The sequence below is a fragment of the Fukomys damarensis genome, unplaced genomic scaffold (assembly GCF_012274545.1).
Source record: "Fukomys damarensis isolate Sample0158 unplaced genomic scaffold, DMR_v1.0_HiC HiC_scaffold_32, whole genome shotgun sequence".
Taxonomy (NCBI): Eukaryota; Metazoa; Chordata; class Mammalia; order Rodentia; family Bathyergidae; genus Fukomys; species Fukomys damarensis.
The window spans coordinates 43,259,437-43,266,300 of NW_022900944.1; the positions used below are offsets into that span (position 1 = coordinate 43,259,437).

General features: G+C 39.1%; 1 protein-coding gene across 3 annotated transcripts in view; it reads right to left on the reverse strand.

Moving 5' to 3' along the window:
- The window catches only part of Cmc2 (C-X9-C motif containing 2), a 38,621-nt gene that overhangs the window by 31,195 nt on the left and 562 nt on the right, over positions 1–6,864 (reverse strand). The window lies entirely within an intron of this gene.

The window sequence follows — 6,864 nt, forward strand, 5'->3', positions numbered from 1 at the left end:
AAAAAAAAAATCAATAAATTGAAGAGTTGGTTTTTTTGAAAGAATAAATAAAATCGATACACCCTTAGCCAACCTTATCCAAAAAAAAGGAAAGAAAAGGCTCAAATCAATGTAATTAGGAATGAAAAAGATGAAGTCACAGCAGATCCAACAGAAATCCAGAGGAACATCAATACCTACTTGGAGAACCTGTACTCTAATAAATGGAAAATACAAGAAATGGACAGATTTCTAGATACATACAAATTACCAAAGTTGAACAAAGAAGAAATAAAAATTCTAAATACCCCAATTACAATCAGTAAAATTGAAAATATAATTAAAATTTTACCAATAAAGAAAACTCCAGGTCCTGATGGATTCACTGCTGTATACTGTAAAACATTTATTCCACTACTCTTTACATTTTTCAGTGAAACTGAAAGGGAAGCAATACTTCCAAATTCATTCCTGGAAGTAAGCATTACTTTGATTCCAAAACCAGGGAAAGGGCCAGGGATCCAGCTCAGTAGTTCTGCCGCCTGCTGTGCAAGCACAAGGATCCAAGTTCTATCCCCGGTGCCAAAAAAAAGTGGCAAAACCAGGGAAAGACCCAACCAAAAAAGAGTAACAATCTCTCTAATGAACACAGGTGCCAAAATCCTCACTAAGATACTGGCAAACAGAAAACAGAGAGTCATCAAGAAGATCATACACCCCGTCTATGTTAAGTTTATTCCAGGAATGTAAGGATGGTTCAACATATGTAAATCAATAAATGTGATATACTATATTAACAGAGTCAAGGACAAAAACCATATGATCATCTCAATAGATGCAGAAAAACCATTAGAAAAATTAAATGCCCATCCATGATTAAAAATTCCACAGAAAATTGGAATAGATGGTCTTTATCTCAACTTTATAAAGGCTACCTTTGAAAACCCAACAGCCAATGTCATACTAAATGGTCAAAAACTGAAAACCTTCACACTAAATCAGGAACAAGACAAGTGACACTGGTCCACTGTCACCACTCCTGTTAAATACAGTTCTGGAAACATTAGCCACAGCAATTTGACAAGAGAAAGAAATAAAACAAATAAAGATAGGAAAGGAAGACGTGAAACTGTCATTATTTGCTGATATGATAGTCTACATAGAAGACCCAAAAAACATCGCCAAAAGACTTCTAGACTTAATTGACAGATTCAGTAGATAGCTGGATATAAGGTCAACACTCAAAAATCAATACCTTCTTGTACATGAATAACACTCACTGAAAGAGAAATTAGGAAAACAATTCCTTTCACAATAGCATCCAAAAAAAATGAAATACCTAGGAATCAATCTAACGAAGAAAGCAAAAGACCTCTACACTGAAAACAAAAGAGATCAAAGAAGATACAAGAAAATGGAAAGACATCCCTTGCTCCTGGCTAGGAAAAACCACAGCAAGAAAGCTTAAAAGTAATATCCAAGGATCCTTTGGAACATAGTATACATGACCTCAGAAAAAGCAAGAATAGCTTGTGGAACAGGCATCTCTTAAAAGAATTACTGCTGTCAGTCAGCCCATTTAAAGCTGAAGACCATCAGAGGAAAATAATGATGTTAAAATACTCACTAGATACAGTAAAAGAGATACTATGTAGAAAAGTATTTCACTTCAGATGCTCCTAATGGTAAATTGTTTGGCAGAGGGGCAAATTAGGTTTTACCCATTTATGGCATATCTCATTTAACCAATTTCTTTAAAAATTGTCTTTTCTGGTAGAACAAGTTCTCTTATAAAGCAAAAAAAAAAAAAAAAAAAAAAAAAAAAAAAAAAAAAAAAAAAATAGAGATGTACTGTAATGGTCCCAGAAAAATAATACTTTATTACTAGTTTTAAAGAAACTTCTCTTGGTCAATGGATGTCCTAAGAGTATAATTACAGTTCTTTAAATACTTTTTTAGAAAAAGCAAGTTTCTCTAGACATAATTCCATCAGAATTGAGAAGGCACTTGGCTGCTGAGGTAATATATACACGCACATTGTATACAAGCACAAATACATATCATCTATATTTTACTCCCTCCGTAATAAAAAGCTTACTTATTTTAGATCCAGCCAGGGTACCAAGTCTTCCCTTCTACATTTAAGATTTTAACTTACAAATAATTTCTTGTCCTAGGTGACTATTTCAAACAATAACATGTTTTAACTTCATTTCCTTCTCCTACCCTTCTTAGTAGGAAGATACTACTTAACTGAAAGCCCTAAATACTCATACTTATCTAACAAATCCCTCATTTTACCATTTTCCTTTCTTCCACCATACCTCTTAGCCAGATATAGTCTCACCCACTTCCACCCTTCAGCTATGTGACACCACCGTATCACCTGGCTTTGCCTAAATGTGGGTGCACACTGAGAGGTACTGCTACGCCCTTGGGAGTAATACACAGAGGACATATAACTATCCAATAATGGCAGTGTGCTCTCAGAACACATGGAAGAGCCAAGACCTTCCAGTGGTATTCTTCCTACTCTAAGAACACTACTACAACTTAAGGTATTTTTACATAACTAAACAAAGTAAAAATATATATTCTATCTTCTTTTAAAATTTTCTTCAGGCAGGGGATTTAGCTCAGTGGCTCCACTGCCTGCCTTGCAAGCGCAGAGTCCCAAGTTCAATCCCCAGTACGCCCCCAAAAAATTCTTCAAAGCCCTGAGAAAATATTGAAAGTCTAAAAAATCATTTGTTGAACATCTATTAAGGGCCAGTCAAGTCTTATAATGTAATAACCACACAAAATGGATAGCCTTTTAAAATCAGTTGAATTCTATGAATTACCTTTCTGTCATCAAAAGATCCATTATCCACATTTTCATGGAAAACAAAGCCCCACATATATAGTACGTAGCAGAGTTAAGACCCAACATACTCTCTCACCCTGATGGAATCTTCCCATGTTCCAAACAGAAAACAGGTCTTCCTACAGTTTGTGAATGACATAAAATCAGAGAGAGAAAGAAAAAAAAAAAAAAACTATTTCCCCAAAACTTCTGGTTGGCTACAAGTTCATTAGGCCCTAATTCTAGGCCTAAGTTCCAAAGAAGCCATGGTATTATCCTGTGTTATTAGAAATAGAGGGTCTGCTAGATTAAAAAAAGAAGAATAGAATTGTATTTGTCACTTGTCAGCTCATACAGAAAACTGACAATTTGAACACTGCTGTAGGCTGAAGATTCAGGATGGAAATGGGTCCAAAACTAGATTTAAACAGAAATCCAGTGATGAAAACTGGGAATATTTACAAACTTAGAGAAGTCCACAACTGAGGAGGTACAAAAAGGAAACAGCCTCAAGGTGCATCCATTTACCCTTGAGACCATGCTCTTAAGTGAAATAAAGTGGAACAGGTGTAAATATCGCACTGTTTCTCTGGTGAGAGAAACCAAAGTGGATAAAAGGACCAAAATGTGTAACAGATACTATGAAATAGGAAGAAAATGTTCAAATGAGAAAAGGAAGTAGCGAGGGGAGAGGAAGAAAGGAAGGGAAAAGGGAAAAACGAGAAAAGGAAAAATGCAAACAAAGCTTGTAAATAAGGAGGTGAAGAGGGGCGGAAGGGAGGGAGGAGAATTGGGAAAAAAAGAATCAACATAAATCATGTACAGACAGAAGTTCCCAGTAATGAATGCAGTTATTGTTACGTATACCTAAAATGTACCAATAAACTTAATTTTTAGAAACTTTAAAAAAAGAAAAGAAGAATAGAAAAAAAAAGGAAAAGAAAGCCTAGTTAGAATGATGAATTTGAAAGAAGACATAGGTTTGAGGGAAAAAATGTTGTGGACTTGGCTATTCATAAATCCTATCACTTTGGCTACTCATCCTCTACCATAAAGCAGCATCAGCTTTTAGCCTGTATCTCATGCAGTTACAGCAATATACACGAGCATATCTGAAACAGTACAGTGTGACATGTAAAGTAGTATTGTCCAAAATTCTCAGTCACGTGATCAGGGAAGACTGAACTGAAGGACACTGTGATCTGCCGGAGGACAGACTGGAAGCCGAAGCACTAAACTTGCAAAAGCGGGTGTGAACTTCATGGAGCTGTCCAACAATCAATCAGGCTGTTGTGTGAAGCTCTCAACACCTGTAGAAATGTGCTCAAGAGGCCGGCCATCTCGATTAAGAATGTTAAGAGCATATTCTTGCACTGCATGTTAAGTTTCTTCTCAAATACGTTGAGTTCACAATTAAAACTATTTTAAGTGACTTTCAAAAATAAAATGCTCACTTGAAGGACAAATATTTCCCATTACTAAGAATACAGAAGGAAGCCAGACGTGGTGGCACACATCTACAATCCCAGAACTAGGGAATGCTGAGGTAGGAGGATGGAGTTCAAGGTCAACGTGAGCTACAGAGGTCAAAGCTAACCTAAAAGACACAGCAAGATGCTATCCAAAGGAAAACAAGGGAAAGGAAAGAGAAAGAATACAGAAGCGAGTATAGCTCAGTGGCAGAGCATGTGCAAAGCCCTGGATTAAATCCCCAGCATTAAAAAGACATACAATGGGCCAGGAATTTAGCTCAGTGGCACCACAACTGCCTCACAAGTGCAAAGTCATGACTTTGATTCCTGGTACCACAAAAAAAAAAGACACACGCACATGCACATGCGCACATGCACATGCAGACACAGAAGGAAGGGAGGGAGGGAGGGAGAAGAAGAAAAGAAAGAAGGAATACAGAAATCTGTTTCAAAGGAGCAATGCAATAATTACAAACATCAGCAGCATGGCAGAAACAAAAGTGAAGTGGGCATTCATTAGTGATATGACTTCAGGCCTACTGCACTGAGAGGGATAAATTCCATCCAAACAATCAAATATGAAACTTCAGTCCAACCAGTAGTAAACTTTAGAAGCCTATTCTAACATTACAAGTCAAAGCATCTTTTACAAACTAAAGAGTCTACAGTTAAACACAAAACTTCAGTCCCACCTTTACACTGGCATTAACAAGTCATCAGAAGGGTACACTTGTCACAGTCACAGCTCCCTCTCCCTGCCAGCTCACCCACCTCCTCCTCAAGTCTGCAACTCTCCAAAGTCTGACGTTTGGATATCTGGCTAACATATGCTCCTGACAGAGTCATTTTAACTTTTATTTGGGTTAGGCTGGGAGGAAGCAGCAGAGTACCAACAGCGAAGATATAAAAAGTATAGTTTTATTTTATTCACTCCATCTCAGTCTGCTGCAAATCAGGTGAAACTTTTCTTAGTATTCTATGATAGCAGATTTCAACCACCAGATGGCACAATTTTAGAAATAAAAATGAAAACTAGCAAAAAGGGATAAGCATTCTAGTAACACTTAAGCAAATCTATAATTACATGGGGGAACTTTGCATTTTAATGTTACTTGATTTTTCTTTAGAAAGATTTTGTTACCATGTGGTTACACAGAAAGAAATTTACACTACACTAATGTTACTTTAAAATAAAACGGAAAGCATGGTGGCACACACCTGTAATCCTAGCACTGGGAGGCTGAGGCAGGAGGATTGCCATGAGTTCTAGGCCAGCCTGAACTAAATAGTGAGACCCTGTTTCAGAAAGCCTAAAATAAGCATTAAAAAAAAAAAAAAAAGGCAAAGACCAGAAATCTTGTTCAGAACCTAAAGAATCTGTCTCCAGGAAGAAAAACAAAAACAACAACAACAAAAAACTAACACTGTTTTTTGAAACACATCTTTTAAAAAATAAAACGTACCTAATAAAAGCTAACACTTCAGAAAACCCTGGATTAAATTACTGTTTTCCAACTTTTTCAAACTATAAATCAACCTTACAGCAGCAGATATAGCAAGGGCCTGCCTACTCTACCTATGACAGGCGCCAAAGTCTAAAAACTGCCGCCCTCCTGCAGAGAGCTAGAGGAAGGGCTACGGGGTGGAAGAGGACTTAACTACTCTGACTTCTACAAAATACCTCCTCAAGGATTGGACCGCCTCGGTAGCTTTTCCTGGACAGTTACCAGTACCCACTGGGTGCTGAGTACTCTGCCAAGTCACGTGAATTTCAAAGAAAATATCAGTCCATACTGGGGAAGAACGCTCAGGATAATGAGCGCTTTAGTAGATGCAGTTAGTAAGACCCCAATAAGTGTTCGCTGAATGCTGCGATTATGTTGATCAAAGTTTGAGAATTAGTTCACAACTCAACAAGGTTAAACGAGGCTCATTTTAAGTCAACCAAGCAAGTGTACGGGAGAGACAAAGGGGTCACAACAGAATTCCTTCGGCACTGCCAAGGTGTATATATTTATTTAAACGACGGATCTGCTCCAGATCCTACAGCCGTTTTAGGCTGTTAAGGAAACACTGAACGCGAATTTTTGAAGCCAGCAAGAGATTCGGAGGTCTACGCCCTTGACCGGCAGCCGCACCGGGATCTCTGCGGGCGAAGACGTCCCCGCAGCTGAGATCGCTCTGACGGGAGCATTCCCTACAGACTGCCGGGTAAACGACAGCGACGGCTGAGTCTACGGCGCGGTCCTCGTCTCGATCGCCGTTAGGGCTTCACTTCCCAGGCCCGACGCGATGGGCTCTACCCACTCCGCAGACGAGGCGGCCCGGGCCGGGGGCGGATAGGAGCCCGATCAAGGTCCAGGGCTGCGAGGGCCGGGCGGATTCGCGTCCCCACCAACGCCGGAGAGCCCAAGACGCACCTCCACCAGCCTAGGCATTCCCTGGGAAACAGCTGCTCTCGCCGCTTAGCCGTTTAAGGCGATAGCGGTCAGTTTCATGAATGTGAAGTACTCCACAGAGAAAGGTGTTGCAACTCTGTGAGTTTACCAGTGAAGTCCACTTCTTAGG